At 46.7% G+C, this 26,699-nt stretch overlaps 1 protein-coding gene across 3 annotated transcripts in view; it reads left to right on the forward strand.

The window, feature by feature from the left end:
- The first annotated feature begins 5,201 nt into the window (after positions 1-5,201).
- CASP2 (caspase 2) overlaps positions 5,202-26,699 on the forward strand; it is a 67,496-nt gene continuing 45,998 nt past the window's right edge. For 2 of the 3 annotated variants that reach the window (XR_013262800.1, XM_077455093.1), the window contains exon 1: positions 5,202-5,453. The gene's annotated coding sequence lies outside the window, so the exon portion shown is untranslated. Of the gene's footprint in view, positions 5,454-26,483; positions 26,670-26,699 lie in introns of those variants that run through there. The other variant, XM_077455094.1, reaches the window with a different exon arrangement.

Below are 26,699 nucleotides of genomic sequence, written 5' to 3' on the forward strand. Positions count from 1 at the left end.
AGCTGGGATCCCTCTCTGTTGTGGTTGTGCACTCAGTCCAATCTGTGGGGGTGGGCAGAGTCTCCACAATGTCTGGCAAATCGGTGGATTGTGGTGTGTCTTCTGAGTCAGACTTGCTTGTAGAAGAGGGGATCTCAATCATGTTATCTGGGATAGGCACAGACTCTGTAGGGATGTTGCTCTCTATCCAGTCTTCTGGCTTAGCCACAGTCTCTACAGCCCTGGTGAACTCCAGTTCACCTGCAGAAATATGGGTACTATCTGAGCTGGGATCCCTTTTTGTTGTGGCTGTGGATTCAGTCCCATCTTTGGGGGTGGTCACAGTCTCCACAGTATCTGAGGAGTCAGTGTATTGGGTTGAGTCTTTTGAATTAGACCCATTGCTTGAAGAAGGAGGGCTCTCAATCATGGGCTCTAGGTCAAACATAGTCTCTGTAAGGGTCCTGATCTCTATCCACTCTTTTAGCTCAGCCGAGCTGGGATCCCTCTCTGTTGTGGTTGTGCACTCAGTCCAATCTGTGGGGGTGGGCAGAGTCTCCACAATGTCTGGCAAGTCGGTGGATTGTGGTGTGTCTTCTGAGTCAGACTTGCTTGTAGAAGAAGGGATCTCAATCATGTTATCTGGGATAGGCACAGTCTCTGTAGGGATGTTGCTCTCTATCCAGTCTTCTGGCTTAGCCACAGTCTCTACAGCCCTGGTGAACTCCAGTTCACCTACAGAAATATGGGTACTATCTGAGCTGGGATCCCTTTTTGTTGTGGTTGTGGATTCAGTCCCATCTTTGGGGATGGGCACAGTCTCCACAATATCTTTGGGGGTGGTAGATTGGATCTTGCTTTTTTGGTCCAACTCATTGTCTGTAGTAGAATTGATTTCAGTCCCACGTTCTGGGATAGTCACAGTCTCTGTAGGGATGCTGAGTTGTAACTCATCTGTGGGTTCAACCGCAACCTCTGCAAATCGCACAAACTCCAGTTCCTCTGCTGTCTGCTGGAGGGCACTGTCTGTGCCACATGTAGCCTCTGTCTTCTTTTCTGAGATGGTCACATTGTCTTCAGTGATAGCAGAAGGGATCACATTTATTTCTGTAGACAAAAAAAAAATGTCATTACTTTGCTTTCATACATTTGTTTTTGTAGACCAGACTTTCTCAATGAGGATTCCGCGGCACCCTGGGCTGCCACCTGAGGTCCTCATGAGTGGCATGGCAATCTGGATGAGAAACACTGTCTGAATCGATCAAGGTCCCACTGCGCTGAATATACATTGGGGTAACAGGACCTTGGTGAGAGAAAAGCAGGGCACAGAGAGGATCAGAAGGAAGGGTGGGGGTTGGCTTTAGCAAAGAGAGTGGGGTGCGACGGTGTGGAGGTGAGCAGAGAGGGGAGGTTTGAGGTATGGAGGTGAGCAGAGAGGGGGGTTTGGGGCACAGTGGTGAGTAAAAAGGGAGGTTTGGGGCACAGTGGTGAGCAGAGAGGGGGGTTTGGGGCACAGAGGTGAGTAAAAAGGGAGGTTTGGGGCACAGTTGTGAGCAGAGGAGGGCGTGGAGGTGAGCAGAGAAGGGATTCAGGGTATGGAGGCGAGCAGAGAGGGGGTTTGGGGTATGGAATGCGAGCAAAGGGTTCAGGGTATGGAGGGGGAGCAGAGAGGAGCGTGCGGAGGTGAGCAGAGAGGGGATTCAGGGTATTGAAGTGAGCAAAGGGTGGGGGGGGGTTTGGGGTGCGCAGGTGAACATACCGAAGTGGAGGTTTACATCTGTGCTGTTGCATGCTCATTTCAATGGGCCTCCCTACCCGCAGAAAAACAGAGGAAGACTTCCACAACCCAATGCGCTGCGTTTGACAATGCATGTGGGTACCATTAGGAATTATTGACACCCCTGTGATTCTGCTAAAGAGTAGTGCATTTATCTGCATGTCGGTAATATGTGTGATTTTGCATGCATACCCCAGCACGCAGTAATGTGAACCAAGCCCTAAACTGGGGTGCCTCAAGACTTAAATATCATTTTTAGGGTGCCCTGACTGGAAAGAGGTTGAGAAACACTGGTCTGAACTATTAACTACACAGAACTAACCAAATAAATCACAAGACTGGCTGTCCAGAATTAACCACTTCAGCCCTGGACCATTTTGCTGGCTTAAGACCAGACCACTTTTTGCGATTCGGCACTGTGTCGCTTTAACTGACAATTGCGCGGTCGTGCGACGTGGCTCCCAAACAAAATTGACGTCCTTTTTTTTCCCACAAATAGAGCTTTCTTTTGGTGGTATTTGATTACCCCTGTGTTTTTTTTGTGTGCTATAAACAAAAATAGAGCGACAATTTTGAAAAAAACGCATTATTTTTTACTTTTTGTTATAATAAATATCTCCCAAAAATATATAAAAATCATTTTTTTCCCTCAGTTTAGGCTGATACGTATTCTTCTACATATTTTTAGTAAATAAAAAAAATCCCAATAAGCGATTATTGATTGGTTTGCGCAAAAGTTATAGCGTTTACAAAATAGGGGATAGTTTTATGGCATTTTTATAAATAATTATTTTTTTTACTAGTAATGGCGGCGATCAGCGATTTTTATTGTGACTGCGACATTATGGCGGACACATCGGACATTTTTGACACATTTTTGGGACCATTGTCATTTATACATCAATCACTGCTATACAAATGCAGTGATTCCTGTGTAAATGACACTGGCAGTGAAGGGGTTAACCAGTGGGTGGCAGTGTAGGGGTTAGGTGTTCCTAGGGGTGTGTTACTAACTGTTGGGGGCTGGGCTTTCTTGTAGTGAGCACTGATCTCTGCTCCAATCACATGGAGCAGAGATCAGCGTCACTTGTTGCTAGGCAGAACTCGGAGATGCTGTTTACATTGGCATCTCCTAATTTAGCCGCCCCGTGAGACAATCGCGGGTATGCCGGCGGCGATAGAGTCCACGGGAACCGCGACCAGACTCACGGGGGTCCCGACCGCAAATTTAAAGGGACGTACAGGTACGCCCATTTGCCTGCCCGTGCCATTCTGCCAACGTACATCGGCGTGAGCCGGTCGGGAAGTGGTTAAAGCCCAAATGTATGGTTGCCGTGTTAAAAATTATTTTCTATGTTTTTGTTTTTCTTTTAGAAAAGTGTATGTATAGCCTAAAAGTACAGTAGAGAAGGGTTAAAACCCCTATCAGGTTATCTTTTGCCATCTGTGTCCCACTGAAGAAATTTCACTTCTCTGTGAGAGGAAAGTGGGAGGAAAGCCCTACAAAGTGAGGAGAAATTCCCAATTGTTATGGAAAGTGGCATTCCCACTGTAGGACCTACCCTGATCTCTTGTTCTGGTGACATTTTCAAATTTTCAGCTCACACTTGACCTCCTGTTTCCATGAAAGCAGTCATCAGGACAAATATACAGGTGAAATCCCCAGCAATAATATTTTGACAGCCCTTCAAGCGCCACCACTCTTAAGTGTTGGCTTCAAATAAGACTAAAACTGCCCAATGCTAAAATATGCTTCCAACTGTAATTTCTCCTTTTTATATGTATAGGAGGGCTGTGATTGGCTGGTGCTGGAATGCACAGCTCAGCTCTGGCACCTGCAGACTGCAGAGCTATTTTTAGATTTCTCCTATTTTGACTATTTCTGGGATAATGGGGATGATTTGTACAGTATATTGTATGATTCATAAACCTTACCTTCTAGATCATTAACTACATTTTTCTTATTTTTTCCACGGCTGAACAGACGCCGGAAAACCCCCCCAACCCGGCCAAAGAATGGCCGACGCTTGTCCTTAGGGGTGGGATTTTGATGGACAGGTTGGGAAAAATCTCTGATGGGTTTGGGATTAATTTCCATGTCCTGTCTCTTCTCTGCAAGTTCCTCTATTTTGATAAATTGAGGAACAGAATACTTTTTCTTAAATATTCGCATCATTTTCCAAATATTAGATCACTCTCTGGGAGCTCAACAAATACACAACCTTCACCTTGCTTGCAAACTGACGATCTGGCTGTACTGAAGCCTTACACTGGATATACTGAAGCCTTACACTATGATGTCATCAGTGATGTCATTTACTGGCCAGGCATCACTGTCGATTACCTATTTTCCTGTGCAGGATTGCATGATCTAGGAATGCTGTGAATGGATGATCTGTTTGCTCTTACTTGATTACTGCATTTGATGGGTTGTTTACAAGAGAAAGCTTTTCCATTTTTGCCATCAGCCCATAGATTTGGTAATCATTTCAGCAATATATAAAAAACAATGTGATTTCTTGTGGTGATTGTGTCAAATGATTTATTTTTATGCAATCTATAGACAAAAATGAATTGGCACAGCAGTGAACCCGGGCTTTGTCTGGTGTGTACTATGGAGATGACTTCTGGTATTGCACTGAGCTCTGTATGGTTGCTATGGGGGTCAATTGTTATTATGGGCTATCCATGGAAGTCTAGAAGAAGGTTTCTAGCAATGGGTCACTATCTCTGTAACTTTATATATATTCAACATTGGGGCAATGTTCTTCATATGTGTGTGTCGCTATGGGGGTCCATTGTTACTATGGGTTGCCCATGGATGTCTAGAGGTGGTTTTATAATAATGTGTCACTATTAATGTAACGCTGACAACCCTACACTGTTGCTATGTACTTAGCACTGTTGCTATGTACTTATATATTCAACACTGAATATATATAAATTCTATTTATTTTTATTTTATTTGCAAAACATTTGGCCAAAGAGAAAAGGGTGCCAATAATGTCACCAAAAACGCATGCGATTTTACAGCAATTTCACAGTGATTTTTACGGTGCATTTTTGATAGGTTATTTAACTCAAAAACCGCATCAAAAACAGGGATGTGTTTTTTTTAACTGACCAAAAATGCACACTTGAAATCACAAGACTTTGGAGTCATGATGACAGGTTCACTTTATTGGGTATGCTGAGGTTACATAACTCATGTCATTGTGTATTAATCACTTGCACATCCGTCGTTTAACCGTTAATCGAAGTGCTCGGGTCGCCACACATCGGGTCTGTACTGAGGAGGACAGATCGCAACGACACTCGGCAAACTTCCTCCTTCATCGCAGTACGAAAAGCGCGGGAAAAACTACCCCGGACCAATCAGCGCTGAGCCTGTGAATCCCCGCCCGTTACCAGCTCTTTGTTGTCTGGCGGAGGGGGCGGAGCTCTGGCAGAGTGCGCAGGCGCTTCCGAGGGCGCACTGGGGGATCCTAGCAGGTCTGTGTGGTACACCGTGCGCGCCCGCACGTAGGTGGAGCCAAGGGTTACCCGGGACCACCTGGAAGGTGGGCGCTATCTACAGCCAGGAGGGGTGTACATCTTTCCCGGCGCCCCAGCTAAGCCCGTTGGAAATTATTTTGGTTAATGACACCACGTGACCGGTGTGGGCCGGGCTTCATCACTGCCTTCACTAGCTCGCCAGGTGAGCGTGACGTCACTCCTCGGGTGGGAATGGGACGGTTGAACTGCACATGCGCTGGTTGATGAACGGTTACTGCAGATAGGACATGTGTTCATCTTGGCAACGGCTGGTAGTTTTCCAGTGTCTGCATGGCTGTGATTGGTTGTACAAGTTTGGTACATTGGAGATGTCATCCCATAATTTGCAGGAAGCTGCATATATATGATTGTACAATCTGATTTCCTTTGAGGAGTCTGTATGCAGTGTCAGCCATATTGGATATACACAGAGTACTCGCTGTGTTCATTATAAATACCCCCCACCCTGCACCTGTATTGTAGCATCCGGACATGCATGCTTGTGTGTTGCTCAGGGAGAGTTATAGCAGCCCCATTATCTCCAATGAGCTGCCTTCAATATTAATGAGCCGGTTCACACAGCCCCCTATGTGCTCTGGTGTCCTATCAGATACTGTCCCCCATCACATAGTGTCTGCCGAGAAGCCGAACATCTCAGAAGAAGAACGGCACCTGCACCCTGTATCCAGGCTCAAGGCCCACCATCCAAGTGGACATAGAGTAAGAATATAGAAGCGTGGCGAGCGGCCGTTACTACGAGCAGCCCTATATCCACTTGGATGGTGAGGCTTCAGCCTGGACTCAGTGCGCAGGCGCGTCCTTCATTGCAGATGTTTGGCTTCTGCTTGTCCCCCGTACTGCACAACCGCTGCGCCTGCACAGTACGGCCCGGACACTCCGATAGGCGGACACTTTGTGTCAGAACACCGGCCTTATCATCCCATTCATTTCACAGGAAGGTGCAAAAAGTACGCCAAGCACCACTTTTACGAATCGCACTATGCATTATACCGGGCGCATTGCTGGCTGCAAACCCACTGTGTTTAAGAAGAAGTAAACCCTGATGAGTTTACTTCCTCTTTCATTCCCTGCAAAGGTAAAGCATAATGGACTACTATGCATCGCACAGTAGTCCATTATGTGTCACTTACCTGACACAGGAGCCAGCGAAGTCACCGCTGTCCCCTGTAGTCCAGCACATCCATCTTCTTGGTGGGGTCTCGCAGCTCCGCCGCTGTCATTCGGCGAAGACGCAATGACATCTCTCCCACGCATGCACCCGGGAGCCGAGACGCGTGGCATCGACGATGCCACGCTCAGTGCGCCTGCGCGCCGCTGTCTACGGGCAAATATCTCCTAAATCAGGGATATTCAATTAGCGGACCTCCAGCTGTTGCAGAACTACAATTCCCATGAGGCATAGTAAGACTCTGACAGCCACAAGCATGACACCCAGAGGCAGAGGCATGATGGGACTTGTAGTTTTGCAACAGCTGGAGGTCCGCTAATTGCCTATCCCTGTCCTAAACCATATAGGTTTAGGAGATATTTCTTGGACCTACAGGTAAGCCTTAATCTAGGCTTACCTGTAGGTCAAAGTGGTTTGTAAGGGTTTACAACAATTTTAAACCACCCAAGTGTTACTTTAGCAGTGTGTTTGGGGTCATTGTCCTTCTGGAAGGTGAACTTCCGTCCTAGCCTCAAATCACACAGAGTGTTACAGACTTTACTCAAGAATATCCCTGTATTTAGCACCATCCATCTTTCCCTCAACCCTGACCAGTTTCCCAGTCCCCACTGCTGATTTTGTTCTTTGGGTAACGTGATGTGTTGGGTTTGCACCAGACAGCGTTTTCTTTGACGGCCAAAAAGTTCAATTTTAATCTCATCAGACCAGAGCACCTTCCTCCATACATTTTGGGAGTCTCCCACATGCTTTTTCACAAACTCAAAACGTGCCATTTTGTTTTTTTGCTGAAAGTAATGGCTTTCTTCTTTTTGTTTACAAAAAGTTTTTATTGAAGGATAATAAAAAACAAAACAAAAAAACAACAGTTGTGTCAGACAAAATTGGATCTTTAGAATGAGATAAGATATTCGTGTACAAGGTGGGATGCATTGATCTAGTTAGTAGAAAGTTGTCCTGAAGATACAGCTAGCAAAACAATGAATATAGAATGAAAAATGAGGTATCCTAAGGAAGCATTTAAAGAGGAAGTAAACCCTGATGGGTTTACTTCCTCTTTTTTTCCCTGCAAAGGTAAAGCATAATGGACTACTATGCATCGCATAGTAGCTCATTATGGGTCACTTACCTGACACAGGAGCCAGCAAAGTCGCCGCTGATCCCTGTAGTCCGCCGCATCCATCTTGCTGGTGGCGTCTCGCAGCTCCGACCAATGACAGCGGCGAAGCCGTGATGACGTCACTCTCGCGCATGCGCACGGCAGTCGCGTCTCGCAGCTCCGCCGCTGCCATTCGGCGAAGCCGCGATGACGTCACTCCCGCGCATGCGCACGGGAGTCGACAAATTAGGCAAATCCATTCTTGGACTTGCCGCATTTAGTGCGCCTGCGCTCCTCTGTCTACGGCGCATGCGCCGTAGACAGCGGTGCCCATTTTCGGGCAAATATCTCCTAAACCATATAGGTTTAGGAGATATTGCTTGGACCTACAGGTAAGCCTTAATCTAGGCTTACCTGTAGGTCAAAGTGGTTTGAAGGGGTTTACTTCCTCTTTAAGGAGTGTCCTTTAAGTTACGGTAATAAGGTGTTCCCATTTGTTATCAAAAATCTGCATAGTATCAAACAATATATGATGGATGCGTTCAGATAATTTAATAGCTTCCATTCTTGCGAAGACCTGTGACCAGGGGAGAGCTGAAGAATGCCAGTTTAGAGCAATGACCCAATGAATTGCAACAAAGAGCGTGTATATAAGCTTTTTACAGTGTACAGGTATATCAGGGATGGAGGAGAAGCATAGGCAGTTTTGCATCGCGAGGGTAATAGGACAACCTGCTATGGAGGCAACTATGGTAGTAATGGTTTTCTTCTGGCCACTCTGCCACAAAGCCCAACTCTATGGTGCGTACGGCTTATTGTCGTTCTATATACAGATACTCCAGTCTCTGCTGTGGAACTCTGCAGCTCCTCCAGGGTTACCTTAGATCTCTGTGCTGCCTCTCTGATTAATGCCCTCCTTGCCCGGTCCATGAGTTTTGGTGTGCAGCCGTCTCTTGGCAGGTTTGCTGTTGTGCCATGTTCTTTCCATTTGGTTATGATAGATTTGATGGCGCTCCTAGGGGTCATCAAAGATTTGGATATATTTTTATAACCTGACCCTGACCATTACTTCTCAACAACATTGTCCCTTACTTGTTTGGAGAGTTCCTTAGTCTTTGTGGCAGTGTTTGGTTAGTGTTGCCTCTTGCTTAGGTGTTGCAGCCTTTCAAAAAGGTGTGTATATGTAATGACAGATCATGTGACACTTAGATTGCACACAGGTGGACATCATTTTACTAATTATGTGACTTCTGAAGGTAATTGGCTGCACCAGAGATTTTTATGGGCTTCATAACAAAGGGGTTGAATACATACGCACATGCCAATTATCAGTTTTTTTATTTCTGAAAAATAGATTTATGTATATATTTTTTCTAATTTTACTTCACCAACTTAGACTATTGTGTTCTGATCCATCACATATAATTCAGATTAAAAAAAAAAAATATTGAACTAAAGGCTGTAATGTAACAAAATAGGTAAAAAGCAATCAATATACACTTATTGGGATTTTTTTTTACCAAAAATATGTAGAATACCTATTGGCCAAAATTTATGATGAAATTGTATTTTTTACATTTTTATTATTGGATATGTTTTATAGCAGAAAGTAAAAAAGATTGTTTAAAAAAAAATATAAAAAAAAAAAAAAAAATTGTTGGTCCTTTTTTGTTTATAGTGCAAAAAATAAAAACCGCAGAAGTGATAAAATATCACCAAAAGAAAGCTCTATTTGTGGGGGAAAAATTAGTTCAGTTTTATTTGGGTACAGCATCCCATGCCAATTAAAGTAACGCAGTGCCGTATTGCAAAAAATGGCCTGGTGAGGAAGGGGGGTAAATCTTCTGGAGGTGAAGTGGATAATCTAGAAATCATTAGATAATGGGTATAACATATCGGTATTACTGTTACAAGCAGGCAGACAGATGTTATAGTAAGAGTCACATGTGAACTTGCGGAAAATCTGTTACAGTTTCACACAATAAAGGAGATTTTCGGCCAGCTGGAACGCGGCCTGGGGATGAACACGCCTGGGTTGTGTTTAGAGGCACTCTTGCACATGTTTGCAGTTTTCTGCCTTAAAGGGGAAAAGAGAAAAAAAATAGATTTTTAAACTTGCACTTAGGTTCTGTTCATATGACAATCATCTGCGCCTTGGAATCTTACCTATCTTGGAAACATTGCTTATATTTGTGTGCAGCATTTACTTCTGGTTTGCAGGTTACAAGAAATAGTATTAGAAATAGAATGAAAACATAGGGAATGCCATAAAAAAGTATTTCCCACGTTTGCACTGTGCTGCACTCAGCTGTTATTCTGCAAGATTCAGCAAAGTCTCTTTTCTAGGTACACAATATATACAAGTAAGCCCCTGTTCACACTGGTGCGGCTTTGAAATTGCATTACATCAATAGGAGGAATAGTGCCCCATCATTGGTGTCAGTGGGAGGAATAGTGCCCCATCATTGGTGTCAGTGGGAGGAATAGTGCCCCATCATTGGTATCAGTGGGAAAAATAGTGTCCCATCATCCGTATCAGTGGGAGGACTAGTACCCCATCATCCATATCAGTGGGAGGACTAGTACCCCATCATTGGTGTCACTGAGAGGAATAGTGCCCCATCACTGGTGTCAGTGGAAGGAATAATGCCCCATCATTGGTGTCAGTGAGAGGAATAGTGCCCCATCACTGGTGTCAGTGGAAGGAATAGTGCCTCATCATTGGTGTCAGTGGGAGGAATATTGCCCCATAATTGGTGTCAGTGGGAGGAATATTGCCCCATCATTGGTATCAGTGGGAAAAATAGTGCCCCATCATCCATATCAGTGGGAGGACTAGTACCCCATCATCCGTATCAGTGGGAGGACCAGTACCCCATCATTGGTGTCACTGAGAGGAATAGCGTCCCATCACTGATGTCAGTGGAAGGAATAATGCCCCATCATTGGTGTCAGTGAGAGGAATAGTGCCCTATCGCTGGTGTCAGTGGAAAGAATAGTGCCCAATCATTGGTATCAGTGGGAAAAATAGTTCCCCATCATTGGTGTCAGAGGGAGGAATAATGCCCGTTCATTGGTGTCAGTGAGAGTAATAGTACCCCATCAGTGGGAAGAATAGTGCCCCATCATTGTTATCATTGAGAAGAATAGTGGCCCATCATTGGTATCTGTGGGAAGAATAGTGCCCCGTCTATGGAGTCAGTGGGAGGAATAGTGCCTCGTGCATTGAAGTTAGGAGTGTGGGGTAACTGGTGAATGAATTTGAATTGCGTAAACTTTTCGGCCGTGCCATCCACTAACCATGTATCAATAAACTCCTCCCAGCTCTTCTCAATCATATGCATGATCCAGATTACTTTCTGATGCATGACAATCTTGACAATCGTTTCCAGCTCTCTATAATAAACAACCAGCAGGTATTTATAAGCTGTTGTTCACAATGAATGGGCTATAATGCACCTCATTGCTTGGAAATTGTGATTGTGCTGTAATTTAACCTAATTGCATGTTTAAAAGAGTTGGAGGTAAATAAGCCTCATCATTGGTATAATGGTTGGTAATAGCAACTCCCTGCATTGGATGCAGTAACAACAGCCAGCACTGGTGTCAGTGACCACAGTACTAAGCCCCATCATGTGTCAGTGCTTCCAGTAATAACCCCCAGCATCAGTGTCAGTGCTCCCAGTAATAACCCCCAGCATCTGTGTCAGTGCTCCCAGTAATAACCCCCAGCATCAGTGTCGGTGCTCCCAGTAATAACCTCCAGCATCTGTGTCGGTGCTCCCAGTAATAACCTCCAGCATCTGTGTCGGTGCTCCCAGTAATAACTTCCAGCATCTGTCTAGGTGCTCCCAGTAATAACCTCCAGCATCTGTGTCGGTGCTACCAGTAATAACCTCCAGCATCTGTGTCGGTGCTACCAGTAATAACCTCCAGCATCTGTGTCGGTGCTACCAGTAATAACCTCCAGCATCTGTGTCGGTGCTCCCAGTAATAACCCCCAGCATCTGTGTCGGTGCTCCCAGTAATAACCCCCAGCATCTGTGTCGGTGCTCCCAGTAATAACCCCCAGCATCTGTGTCGGTGCTCCCAGTAATAACCCCCAGCATCTGTGTCGGTGCTCCCAGTAATAACCCCCAGCATCTGTGTCGGTGCTCCCAGTAATAACCTCCAGCATCTGTGTCGGTGCTACCAGTAATAACCTCCAGCATCTGTGTCGGTGCTACCAGTAATAACCTCCAGCATCTGTGTCGGTGCTCCCAGTAATAACCCCCAGCATCTGTGTCGGTGCTCCCAGTAATAACCCCCAGCATCTGTGTCGGTGCTCCCAGTAATAACCCCCAGCATCTGTGTCGGTGCTCCCAGTAATAACCCCCAGCATCTGTGTCGGTGCTCCCAGTAATAACCCCCAGCATCTGTGTCGGTGCTCCCAGTAATAACCCCCAGCATCTGTGTCGGTGCTCCCAGTAATAACCCCCAGCATCTGTGTCGGTGCTCCCAGTAATAACCCCCAGCATCTGTGTTAGTGCTCCCAGTAATAACCTCCAGCATCTGTGTCGGTGCTCCCAGTAATAACCCCCAGCATCTGTGTCGGTGCTCCCAGTAATAACCCCCAGCATCTGTGTCGGTGCTCCCAGTAATAACCTCCAGCATCTTTGTCGGTGCTCCCAGTAATAACCTCCAGCATCTGTGTCAGTGTTCCCAGTAATAATCCCCAGCATCAGTGTTAGTGCTCCCAGTAATAACCCCCAGCATCTGTGTTAGTGCTCCCAGTAATAACCTCCAGCATCTGTGTCGGTGCTCCCAGTAATAACCTCCAGCATCTGTGTCGGTGCTCCCAGTAATAACCCCCAGCATCTGTGTCGGTGCTCCCAGTAATAACCCCCAGCATCTGTGTCGGTGCTCCCAGTAATAACCCCCAGCATCTGTGTCGGTGCTCCCAGTAATAACCTCCAGCATCTTTGTCGGTGCTCCCAGTAATAACCTCCAGCATCTGTGTCAGTGTTCCCAGTAATAATCCCCAGCATCAGTGTTAGTGCTCCCAGTAATAACCCCCAGCATCTGTGTCGGTGCTCCCAGTAATAACCCCCAGCATCTGTGTCGGTGCTCCCAGTAATAACCCCCAGCATCTGTGTTAGTGCTCCCAGTAATAACCTCCAGCATCTGTGTCGGTGCTCCCAGTAATAACCTCCAGCATCTGTGTCGGTGCTCCCAGTAATAACCCCCAGCATCTGTGTCGGTGCTCCCAGTAATAACCCCCAGCATCTGTGTCGGTGCTCCCAGTAATAACCCCCAGCATCTGTGTCGGTGCTCCCAGTAATTACCCCCAGCATCAGTGTTAGTGCTCCCAGTAATAACCCCCAGTAGCATCTTGAGAAGGAAAGGTCTGCAATGACGGGCTGTATTTTTCTCATGACATGTTTGCTTTAATATAAACTTTCAATATTAGCTTTAAAGATCATATTATAGTCAAGATGCTTCTATACAGGTCACCATGAAAAGTTCCAAATACCAAATGATTTGTAAATCAGCTCTTTTGGCTTGTATTCGTATGTGTCAAGCAGTTTGGATGATGAATACCCTCACAAGATAAGTACAATGTAGTTTTGGAATGCACTGCAGCTTTAGTTGTGCTTAAGATAATCCAACAATTCAGCATTGGCACAAATCTTCTGCTTACCCGATCACCTGTTTCCATGCTGCTTTTGTTCTCTGCTGAAGTCTGGCCAGGACTACTTCTATTGGGTGGAGATCACACTGTATGTGCTTCTTTTCAGTGCCAGGTTGGGAACGTGAAGCAAATCCCAGCACCTGGCATCACTGTGCCTCTGTAAGGTGCCCGACTGGTGACGGACCCAAGAGGTACCGTGGCACACAGAGAGAGCTATTGGGCTGCATGTTGGACACCAGGCTTTAGAGCAGGGGTACCCAACCTTCTGAGGAGTGAGGGCCACCTTAGCTACTTTGTAACCGATCGTGGGCCACAATGAGCGGAGTGGACAGATGACATGTCCGTGTCCAATCTGCGTATGCAGAGCAAACACAGACACAGCCCGCTCTACTCTATGGGCCGTCTGATCCGATCTGCCCAGACAGGAGGGGACGGATCCACTTCTGTTTTTTTAAGTGGATCATATTGGAGACAGGCGAGTGTAAACGGACACAAGTCCATTTACATATGCCACTCTAGAGGTAAATGGAGGGTCCTATTGGATCTGTCTGAAAAAAGGAACAGGCGGACCCGATCGGACCGATTGAGTGAAAGGGGCCTAAGGCTGCTTTCACACTGATGCACTACGTTTTACCTGCACCTCAACTGACCTCGATCTCCAATTCTTCCTCAGGATTCCTGTAGTTATAGCTGTCTGCTGCTGTCCCCCAGGTGGGTATGACTGGTGGCTGCTAAATCATGATTTGAAGAGGAGCTGCACCTTTAAAAAAAATATTAAAAGCCAACAGCTACAAATATTGCAGCTGCTGACTTTTAATAAATTGACACTTACCTGTTCCAGGGTTCAGCGATGTCGGCGGCAGATGACGAGCAATCGCTCGTCTCTCCACTGCCCCCACTGCCATCCTCTGTCAGGGAATCGGGAAGTGAAGCATTGCGGCTTCACTGCCCGGTTCCCTACTGCGCATGCGCTAGTCGCGCTGCGCCTCTCCACTGGTCCCCGCTGTGTCCTGGGAACTGTGTGTTTCCCAGAACACAACGGGGGGGCGACTGCATCTGTGGCTAGCTTGTCCCGGAAGTGGGATCAGATGAGCGGAACTTCCACTTCAGGGTGGAGGTCTGCTTTAAATCAAATCCACCCTGGTTTCATCTAAGCTGAATCACAATCTTTTGTTTCCTCCAGTGTAACACTCCCCTCCACAGTTAGAAACATCTCCCAGGGAACACATTTAACCCCTTGATCGCTCCTTAGTGTTCCCTGCCAGTGTCATTTATTTATTTAATCATTGCATTTTTATACCACTGATCACTGTATAAAGGTCACTGGTCTGAAAAAAAGTGTCAAAAGTGTCATATCTGTCTTCTACAATGTCACAGTCCCACTAAAAATCTCAGATCACCGCCATTACTAGTAAAAAAAAAAATATATATATATTAATAAAAATGCCTTAAATCTATTCCCTATTTTGTAGATGCTATAACTTTTGCGCAAACCAATCAATATACGCAGAGCAGAGACTCTCTCAGGGACAGCAGTGGGAGCCATTGGCTCCCGCTGCTGTCAATCACAGCCAATGAGGTGGGGCTGAGCCATGCTCTGTGTGTTTTATGGAATGAGCACACGAGTGCCCCCATAGTAAGGGGCTTGCTATGGGAGTATTGGATGTGGCGGGAGGAACCTGAAACGCCAGCAGGGGACCCAAGAAGAGGAGGATCAGGGCTTCTCTGTGCAAAACCGTTACACAGAACAGGTAAGTATAACATGTTTGTAATTTTTAAAGTTTTAAGTATATGCCTTTGCAATCTCTTTAAAAAATGTATATAGCAATTAATTTTTTTTTTTTTTATATATATACACACAAAAAAAATCCTTTTTTTAATATGGTTTGCCATACTGTATGTAAATATGTGCAGCCGTATCAGCTCATTACATAAACATGCTCTGTGTTTCATTTTGCTGTTCTACACAATGGTTGTATTGTTATCATACTGCAAGTGTGTGGGTTGTGCAAGGCACTGAACACAAGGTACTCCCTATGTGACTGATCGCTCGACAGCTGTTAAGTGGGGAAGCTGAGTGATTCTATTGTTTGATCTCTCCTCATTCTGATGGCTAATTTACATATTTATTGCAACAATACCTTATGGAAAATAGTAAACTGACAAAAAAATTATTGAAAGGACACCCCCCCCCCCCCCCCCCCCAACCACCACTTCTGAACTGACCTGCACTGACAACTCCACCTCAGCTTCCTACCTACCCAATAGTAACATTGCTTTGTTCACTAGCCGCACCTGCAAAGTGAGCCCTCATAGGCTTGTATGGGGCTGTAATGGGACACTGAAGCTGCTCAAGGCCCCAGGGTGGGGTAAACATTGCACAGCTCTGCTACAGGGGATGCTATGGTGTTGGGTTGCCAGTGCAGGGTAATTGAGGAGGGATGAAGATGGAATAGAGATGTTTCTTTTGGGCCCCGTTCATACCTTAGTAATGTGAAGCTTCAGCAGAAGATCTTTGACATAACACGTTCTATGCATTAAGGTGAAAAACCTTCTGTGCTGCAGCTCCCCCCAGACACCCCCCCTTCTTACCTGAGCCCGATCCGGCGATGTGCGTGAGCACAGTGGCTCAAGCCGCTGTCTCTATCCTCATTGGACAGATTGATGGGTTCCCGCTACTGTTAGTCAAATCCGGTGACACGGGGTGGGGCTGAGTCCCGCTGCCTGTGTCAATGGACGCAGCAGCGGGACTCTGGAGCGAGTCCACACCAGTGTCCCCAGAGAAAGCGGCTTTCCGTGGGGGGGCACCGGATGAAGAGGAGGGGCCTGGAGCGCCGGCGGGGCAACCCAGAGGAAGAGAATCGGGGCTTCTTTGTGCAAAACGATTGCACAGAGCAGGGAAGTATAGACATGTTTGTTGTTTTTATTTTTTTTAAAACAGGGTTTGCAACCCCTTTAAAAAAAAAAAAAACGCTTAACCAGTTGCCGACCGCCGCACGACGATGTACGTCGACAGCATGGCACGGGCAGGCATATTGGCGTACATGTACGTCCCTTGCCTCCCGCGGGTCGGGGGCCCGATCGGGCCCCCGCCCGGTGCCTGCGGCGGTCGGTTTTCGTCCGGGAGCGATCCGGGACGAGGGGGCAGCCATTCATTCATGGCCATCCCCACGCGATCGCTCCCGACGAATAGGAATCCCCCGTGACATCACTTCCTCTCCTGTAATGTAAACACAGGAGAGGAAGTGATGTATTCTCTCCTCCGTGTCGGTATTTTTCGTTCCGACACGGAGGAGAGCGGATCGGTGAGTTGCACCAACACTCTACACACACAGTAGAACATGCCAGGCACACTCACACCCCCCCGATCACCCCCCCAATTACCCCTGCCCCCCAGTCACAGTGACACCAATGTCATTTTTTTTTTTTTTTTTTTTGCATTGGTGTCATTTGTGACTGTAATAACTGTTAGGGCAGTTAGGGTTAGCCCCCTTTAGTTCTAATGTACCCCCCTAACCCCCCCAATAAAGGTTTAACCCCGTGATCACCCCCCGTCGCCAGTGTCACTAAGGCTGGGTTCACATTGCAGCGGTTTATGAGAACGAATGTGATTCGCACCGCACTGCAGTGCAAATCACATCCGATCTCTGTGCGATTTGAGTTCAGCCATTCGCCGCACCCGCCGCACCCGCCGCAAATTCGCACGGGACCCTTTTTTTGGCCCGCAGCAGAATCGGATCGCATGGGTGTTCACACCATGCGATCCGAGTTTGCAGATCGCACTGCGATATGCGAACTGATCTGGGGGTGTCAGTAACATTTCACTGACACTCCCAGCAGTCCGCATAGGGCAGTGTGAACTGCCGCCGGGAGGCATGCGATGCGGGAACCCGCCGCGGATTCGCGGCATTTCCGCATCGCTCCAGTGTGAACCCAGCCTAATAAGCGATCATTTTTCTGATCGCCGTATTAGTGTCACAGGTGACGCTAGTTAGGCAGGTAGGTATTTAGGTTCGCCGCAGCTTTTTATAGCACCAGGGACCCCCATATACTACCGCATAAAGCCCCCTGATTGCCCCCTAGTTAACCCTTTCACCAGTGATCACCATATAACTGTTACAGGTGACGCTGGTTGGTTAGTTATTTTTTTATAGTTTCAGGGCACCCGCCATTTATTACCTAATAAAGGTTTAACCCCCTGATCACCCGGCGGGTGTCATTTGTGACTAATAACTGTTAGGGCAGTTAGGGTTAGCCCCCTTTAGTTCTAAGGTACCCCCCTAACCCCCCCAATAAAGGTTTAACCCCGTGATCACCCCCCGTCGCCAGTGTCACTAAGGCTGGGTTCACATTGCAGCGGTTTATGAGAACGGATGTGATTCGCACCGCACTGCAGTGCAAATCACATCCGATCTCTGTGCGATTCGAGTTCAGCTATACAGATAGTATGGCTGAATTCGTGTCGCACCCGCCGCAAACTCGCACGGGACCCTTTTTTTGGTCCGCAGCAGAATCGGATCGCATGGGTGTTCACACCATGCGATCCAAGTTTGCAGATCGCACTGCGATATGCGAACTGATCTGGGGGTGTCATTAACATTTCACTGACACTCCCAGCAGTTCGCATAGGGCAGTGTGAACTGCCGCCGGGAGGCATGCGATGCGGGAACCCGCCGCGCATTCGTGGCGTTCCCGCATCGCCCCAGTGTGAACCCAGCCTAATAAGCGATCGTTTTTCTGATCGCTGTATTAGTGTCACAGGTGACGCTAGTTAGGCAGGTAGGTATTTAGGTTCGCCGCAGCTTTTTATAGCGCCAGGGACCCCCATATACTACCGCATAAAGCCCCCTGATTGCCCCCTAGTTAACCCTTTCACCAGTGATCACCATATAACTGTTACAGGTGACGCTGGTTGGTTAGTTATTTTTTTATAGTTTCAGGGCACCCGCCATTTATTACCTAGTCTCACTAGTGTACCCCTAAATTTAGGGGTGTCTACTTTCCAAAATGGGGTCATTTGGGGGGGGTTTGTGCCATCTTGGCATTTTATGGCCTTCAAAACTGTAACGCCCTTAGAAAGCCTGAAGGCGGTGCTTGGTTTTCGGGGCCCCGTACGCGGCTAGGCTCCCAAAAAGTCCCACATATGTGGTATCCCCGTACTCAGGAGAAGCAGCAGAATTTATTTTGGGGTGTCATTTCACATATGCCCATGGCATGCGTGAGCAATATATCATTTAGTGACAACTTTGTGAAAAAAAAAAAAAAAAGTTTGTAATTTTCCCGCAACTTGTGGCAAAATATAAAATATTCCATGGACTCAACATGCCTCTCAGCAAATAGCTTGGGGTGTCTACTTTCTAAAATGGGGTCATTTGTGGGGGTTTTGTGCCATCTTGGCATTTTATGGCCTTCAAAACTGTAATAGGTAGTGAGAAGTGAACTCAAAAATTTACGCCCTTAGAAAGCCTGAAGGCGGTGCTTGGTTTTCGGGGCCCCGTACGCGGCTAGGCTCCCAAAAAGTCCCACATATGTGGTATCCCCGTACTCAGGAGAAGCAGCAGAATTTATTTTGGGGTGTCATTTCACATATGCCCATAGCATGTGTGAGCAATATATCATTTAGTGACAACTTTGTGTAAAAAAAAAAAAAAAATTTTTTTTTTGTCATTATTCAATCGCTTGAGGCAAAAAAATAAAATATTCAATGGGCTCAACATGCCTCTTATCAATTTCCTTAGGGGGTCTACTTTCCAAAATGGGGTCATTTGGGGGGGTTTTGTACTGCCCTGCCAATTTAGCACCTCAAGAAATGAGATAGGCAGTCGTAAACTAAAAGCTGTGTAAATTCCAGAAAACGTACCTTAGTTTGTAGATGTGACAACTTTTGCGCAAACCAATAAATATACAATTATTGACTTTTTTTTTACCAAAGACATGTGGCTGAATACATTTTGGCCTAAATGTATGACTAAAATTGAGTTTATTGGATTTTTCTAATAACAAAAAGTAGAAAATATCATTTTTTTTCAAAATTTGCGGTCTTTTTACGTTTATATCGCAAAAAATAAAAATCGCAGAGGCAATCAAATACCATCAAAAGAAAGCTCTATTTGTGGGAAGAAAAGGACGCAAATTTTGTTTGGATACAACATTGCATGACCGCGCAATTACCAGTTAAAGCAGCGCAGTGCCAAAGTGTAAAAAGACCTCTGGTCATTTACCAGCAAAATGGTCCGGTCTGAAAGTGGTTAAAGTGGAAGTTCATCCTAAAATTAAAATCTCTAAATCTAATTGCATCCAAAGACTAACCTATTCAGCCCTGTAAAGAATAAATCGCCATACATACCTTTTCTGAAGCCGCTGCGGTCCAGTCCCGCGCTGTGCTGTCAGTGGGGAAGCTCTGTGTAGGAGTGTGCAGAGGAGGCAGCTGACAGCAGAAGCCCCATACTAATGTGGGGTACACACTATAAGAAAATTGGGTGAACAATCATCAGCAAATCAGAACCAATGACCGAAAATTCGTACAACCTTTTTTGTTTATTGTTTCTGATCTTGCGCAGTCTTTTTCAGATTTTTCTACATATGAAAATGGTACACATTAAACGAAAATCCTTCGTTCTGTTCCCCTACGAGATTTTGGAGTTTGTCCTTTTGGGAATTTTTGTACGAGAATTCGGAATGGGCTGTCGAAAGCTGTGTACTCTAAACGAAAATTGTACAAAAATTCTTTCGACGAACATGTTCGCCAAATTTTCGAGAGCCTAAACTCTATGGGTGACGTCACTTCCCGTTAATTTCACAGCCGTTATCAGCTGTCTCCTCTGCAGAGCTTCCGGCACTGGAGCCTGGACAGGAGCGGCTTCAAAAAGGTATGTATAGCGATTTCTTATTTACAGGGCTAGATAGGTTAGTGTTAGATCGTGGATGCAGGTAGATTTACAAATTTTAGTTTTAGGGAGAACTTCCACTTTAACCATTTCCCACATATATATTGCGGCAAGGCGGTCTGGCTGCACAAATCAATACCTGTACGCCGGTCTGTGAATGAGATGCAGTGGGCGCCGGCCACCCGCGGTCATGGTGCACAGAGGCAGAATGGGGATCTGCCTATGTAAACAAGATGGATCCCCGTTCTGACACGGAACATTGAGATCTGCTGTTCCTAGTGTTCAGGAACAGCGATCTCTGCGTTGTCTCAGTAAACCCATCCCCCCCACACAGTTAGAACACACCCAGGGAACATAGTTAACCCCTTGATCGCTCCCATAGTGTTAACCCCTTCATTGCCAGTGTCATTTATACATTGATCAGTGCATTTTTTTTAGCACTGATCAATATAATAATGTCACTGGTCCCAAAAAGGGTCACTTGGGGTCATATTTGTCTGCCACAATATCATAGTCCCTCTAAAAATCACAGATTGCTTCCATTACCAGTAAACAAAATAAATAAAAGTCCATAAATCTATCCAATATTTTGTAGACGCTATAACTTTTGCGCAAACCAATCAATATTAGCTTATTGGGGATTTCTTTTACCAAAAATATGCAGTAGAATACATATTGGCCTAAATTGATGAAGACAATTTTTTTTTGTAATACCGGATATGTATTAGAGCAGAAAGTAAAAAAAAATATATATTTTTTTTTTCAAAATTGTCTGTCTTTTTTTTGTTTATAGGTGATCAAATTACCAAAAAATGCAAAAAATCAAATATATTCTTAAATTTAGGCTAATATGTATTCTACATATTTTTGGTCAAAAAAAATCCCAATAAACGTATATATATTTTGGTTTGAAAAAAAGTTATAGTGTCTACGATGGGATAGATTCAGGGACCTTTTTATTTTTTTTAATAATTTTTACTAGTAATGGCGGGGATCAACGATTTTTAGTGGGACTGTGACATTGCAGCGGTCAAATCTGACACTGAGTAACACTTTTTGGGGACCAGTGAAAGCAATACAGTGATCAGTGCTTAACCACTTGGGTACCGCGCTATTGCCGAATGACGGCATTAGCGCGGACCTAGATTGCCGGGACTACGTCTATTGACGTCGTCCCGGTTACGAGCGGCCTGCGCGCCCCCTGAGGGGCGCGCGCGGCGCGCTCTGTGATCGGCGAGTCCGTGAGACTCGCCTGATCACCGATCCGTGTAAGGGGTCGATCCCGACCCCTTATCACGTGATCAGCTGTCAGCCAATGACAGCTGATCATGTGATAAAACGGAGCCGGTAATCGGCTAGTATTCCTCCTCGCGCTGACAGCGCGAGGAGAAAAAAAAAAAGCCGATCGCCGGCGGCCGTGTTCGGGACATCAGTCCCGATCACGGCCAGCAATTCAAGCGGACACCTGCCCCCTGCCAGTGCCCACCTGCCACCCACAGTGCCATCCTGAAATAAAGTAAGTGCCCCCCTGTCAGTGCCACCCAGCAGTGCCCATAGTGCCCACAGTGCCACCCAGCAGTGCCCACAGTGCCACCCAGCAGTGCCCACAGTGCCACCCAGCAGTGCCACCCAAAATCTGCCTCAAAGGTGCTGCACCCCAGTGCCGCCCATCAGTGCCCAGCAGTGCCGCCCATCAGTGCCCAGCAGTGCCGCCCATCAGTGCCCAGCAGTGCCACCTATCAGAGCCACCTATCAGTGCCACCTATCAGTGCCCATCAGTCCCATCTATCTGTGGTACCTATCAGTGCCCATCCGTGCCACCCATCCGTGCCACTTATCCGTGCCACCCATCCGTGCCATCTTATCTGTGCCCATCTTTGCCCATCAGTGCCGCCTTATCTGTGCCCATCGGTGCCGCCTTATCTGTGCCTATTAGTGCCGCATTAACTATGCCTATCAGTGCCCACCAGTGCAGCCTATCAGTGCCCACCAATGCAGCCCATCAGTGCCCACCAATGCAGCCCATCAGTGCCCACCAATGCAGCCCATCAGTGCCGCCTAATCAGCGCACTTCAATGAAGGAGAAAAATGACCCGTTTGCAAAATTTTATAACAAACTATTAAAACATGATTTTTTTTTTTTTTTTTTTTGCATCTTTTTTTGTTTGTTTAGCAAAAAATAAAACTCCGAGCTGTAACTAAATACCACCAAAAGAAAGCTCTATTTGTGGGAAAAAAATGATAAAAATTTCATTTGGGTACAGTGTTGTATGCCCGCGCAATTGTCACTCAAAGTGCATCAGCGCTGAAAGCTGAAAATTGGTCTGGGACTGAGGGGGGTTTAAGTGCCCAGTAAGCAAGTGGTTAAAAAAATTCACTGTATAAATTACAGGGAAGGGGTCAACACCAGAGGCAATCAAAGGGTTAAGTGTGTCCCTAGGGTGGTGCTTTCTTACTGTGTGGGGGATGGTGTGACTGGAGAAACACAGAGATCTGTGTTCCTGCTTAGTAAGGATGGGCTCAGGCGGGTTCGCAACTCCACGTGCCCGTGTTCGCCAGGAAATGTAAACACTGCACAGCGCTAATCACAGGTAGTGGGACATTTCCCGATCTGTGCAGCTACGGATCGGGAAATGTCTCACTGCCTGTGATTAGCACTGTGCAGTGTAAGCTTCCTGGTGGGCTCAGGCACGTGGAGGTGCGAACACACCTGAGCCCATCCTTACTGCTTAGCAGGAATGCAAGATCTCCATGTTCTCCCCTGACAGAACGGCGGTTTACATAGGCAGATCGCCGTTCTGCCTTTCTGGGGAATGATCCGCTGAATTGGCTCTCCCTCTGGCCAATCAGCCCCACAGAAGCTACAGGAGCTATGTACAGGTTAGGGCTGCAACTAACGATTATTTTCATAATCGATTAGTTGGCCGATTATTGTTTCGATTAATCGGTTAATACGCACTGCATCACATACTAGCTCGTTATATGAAACTTACCTTAAAACAAATCCCTCCAGTGGCACGCTGTCAATATTGACAGGGCTTTAATCTTTTACCCCGTATTCCTTCTGGTTTTGCGGGCTCCGGTCCTTTGAATGGACGAGCCACGATAAGATCGCTGTTTATGGCACAGGGCTTTCTTAAAATAGCACGGGAGTGCCGTTCAGAGCGCATGCACTGGTGACAATACAGCAATGGGCACAGGAGCAGAGGCTCTCTCACTCCTTATTGGCTCAGAGACAGCAACGATTGGCTCACGCTGCTGTCAATCACAGCCAGTGAGAGGGACGGGGCTGTGCCCTGTTCTTATGGACATACAGAGCGGGGCTTAGGAGCAAGAAAGCGGCTTACTATGGGGGCCGTCGTTGGGGGGGGTGGAACCAGGAGCTACTGCTGTCAATCACAGCCTGCGAGGGAGGGGAGGGGTGGGGCCAAACCTCACTGTGTGTGTCAAAGGACACACAGACTGTAGCTTGGGAGCAAGGATCGTGGCTGCTCAATGCAAAACCACTGCACAGAGCAGGTAGGTATAACATATTTGTCATTTTAATAATAAAAAAGGCCTTACAATAACTTTCATGGGCTGCCCTAAAACGCAGTGCACAGGAATGTGCACAAAAACTTGGTCACTCAGCCCTTGGACAATGCCATAAATCAGGCAATCATTCTACTCTGATAGACCCCAATGGTACAGGCACATCAACATCCTTCCTTCCAGACTATTCACAAAATGTGTGTGTTTTGTGAATGATGAGGAGGAGAAGGCGGAGATGTGACCATAACACTGAAGTCTATGAGACCTGCAGAACTTACAGCCAGAATGGTCCAGAAATACAGTGAAAGCTGGTCTTCCTGAGGAAGCAGAATGTTTGTCTGCTGTAACCTGTAATCCCACCGGCATTGGGCTTTAACCACTTGGGATCCGCGCTATTGCCGAATGACGGCATTAGCGCGGACCTAGATTGCCGGGACTACGTCTATTGACGTCGTCCCGGTTACGAGCGGCCTGCGCGCCCCCTGAGGGGCGCGCGCGGCGCGCTCTGTGATCGGCGAGTCCGTGAGACTCGCCTGATCACCGATCCGTGTAAGGGGTCGATCCCGACCCCTTATCACGTGATCAGCTGTCAGCCAATGACAGCTGATCATGTGATAAAACGGAGCCGGTAATCGGCTAGTATTCCTCCTCGCGCTGACAGCGCGAGGAGAAAAAAAAAAAGCCGATCGCCGGCGGCCGTGTTCGGGACATCAGTCCCGATCACGGCCAGCAATTCAAGCGGACACCTGCCCCCTGCCAGTGCCCACCTGCCACCCGCAGTGCCATCCTGAAATAAAGTAAGTGCCCCCCTGTCAGTGCCACCCAGCAGTGCCCATAGTGCCCACAGTGCCACCCAGCAGTGCCCACAGTGCCACCCACAGTGCCACCCACAGTGCCACCCAAAATCTGCCTCAAAGGTGCCGCCCATCAGTGCCCAGCAGTGCCGCCCATCAGTGCCCAGCAGTGCCGCCCATCAGTGCCCAGCAGTGCCACCTATCAGAGCCACCTATCAGTGCCCATTAGTCCCATCTATCTGTGGTACCTATCAGTGCCCATCCGTGCCACCCATCCGTGCCACTTATCCGTGCCACCCATCCGTGCCATCTTATCTGTGCCCATCTTTGCCCATCAGTGCCGCCTTATCTGTGCCCATCGGTGCCGCCTTATCTGTGCCTATTAGTGCCGCCTTAACTATGCCTATCAGTGCCCACCAGTGCAGCCTATCAGTGCCCACCAATGCAGCCCATCAGTGCCCACCAATGCAGCCCATCAGTGCCCACCAATGCAGCCTATCAGTGCCGCCTAATCAGCGCACTTCAATGAAGGAGAAAAATGACCCGTTTGCAAAATTTTATAACAAACTATTAAAACATGATTTTTTTTTTTTTTTTTTTTTGCATCTTTTTTTGTTTGTTTAGCAAAAAATAAAACTCCGAGCTGTAACTAAATACCACCAAAAGAAAGCTCTATTTGTGGGAAAAAATGATAAAAATTTCATTTGGGTACAGTGTTGTATGACCGCGTAATTGTCACTCAAAGTGCATCAGCGCTGAAAGCTGAAAATTGGTCTGGGACTGAGGGGGGTTTAAGTGCCCAGTAAGCAAGTGGTTAAAGTGATATTATAGGTTCGTTCTCTTGTTCTGGGACAAGGTCATATGACTTCGTCCCACTCTTGGCGTGCAGGGTAGCGATCGGTCGCACGCTGGGACACATTGCCTCCCCAATCTCGGTAAAAGCTGATGACGGGGCTCTTTACCCATGTGATCAGCTGTGTCCAATCAGAGTTTATCACATGTAAACAAGGAAATGCTGGTTATCGACTTTCCTCTTCTCACACTGACAGTGTGATTGAGAGCCAATCAGAAGCATTTCCTCTCAGGAGAGCTGCACAGATAATCAGGGTACTGATCATCAATGCCCTGATTATCAGTGCAGCCCCAGCAGTGTTGCCAATCAGTGCTGCCTTGCAGTGCCTATCAGTGTTGCATATTAGTGCCTCCTCCTCAGTGCAGCTTCATCAGCGCACATCAGTGAAGGAGAAAACAATACCTCTTTACAACATTTGCTAAGAAAACCTTTTTTTTTTTTTTCAAAACTTTCACCCTTTTTTAATTTTTTTTCAGAAATAAAATAAATAACCCAGTAGTGATTGAATACCACCAAAAGACAGCTCTATCTGTCTCCAAAGAATGATAAAAATGTTATTTGGGTACAGCGTTGCATGACCACGCAGTTGTCATTGAAAGTGTGACAGCGCTGAAAGCTGAAAATTGGCCTGGGCAGGAAGGGGGTGAAAGTGCCCGGTATTGAAGATGTCAAACAAACATGTCATACTTGCATGCTCTGTGTAATGGTTTTTCACAGTGCAGTCCCAATCCTCTTCTTTATGGGTCCCCTGCTGGAGCTCCTGGCTCCTCCCCCCTTTTGCAAGCCACTTGATATGGGGGCACTGGTGCCTGCTCACTCCCGAATCCCACTATATGCGTCCATAAGACATAGAGCCACCTGCTCTCTCTCCTTATTGGCTCACTGGCTGTGATTGAGCCTCTGGCTCCCTCTGCTGTGTCAGCCAATGATGAAAGAGAAACCCAGGACAGCCAAGGCTCCTGTGCACATGGCTCGATTGAGAGGGGGCTCAGGTGAGTCTTACACAGAATGCACCTTCAGCTCTAACAACCACTTTAAAGGTACATCTGGCCTTTAAGGTAAGCACAGCAAACATTACTCAAACGTGTTTTTGCTGAAAATAAACTCTACTGTCCCTTTAAGAATTCATCAACACAACCCCCACACACTTCCCCTCCCTCATTGTTTTGCTTTCTTCTTGCTCCGTCTGCTTTTACTTGATGTCTGTGCTGTTTCTGGTTTTACTACTCGGTTCCTGTTCTGCTTTCCTTCTTGCTCATCGTGCTGCTTTGTCCAGGAAGGTTTTCCTTTTTCAAGGCTTTTCTTAGGTTATAATGTTTCTTCCGCATTGAAAGGCAGACACGGAGGAACTGTCCCAGGTATGCATCTTTTCACATGTTTCCTTCTGT

The sequence above is a fragment of the Lithobates pipiens genome, unplaced genomic scaffold (assembly GCF_037356315.1).
Source record: "Lithobates pipiens isolate NorthernLeopardFrog02 unplaced genomic scaffold, aLitPip1_a1.2 Scaffold_25, whole genome shotgun sequence".
Classification (NCBI taxonomy): domain Eukaryota; kingdom Metazoa; phylum Chordata; class Amphibia; order Anura; family Ranidae; genus Lithobates; species Lithobates pipiens.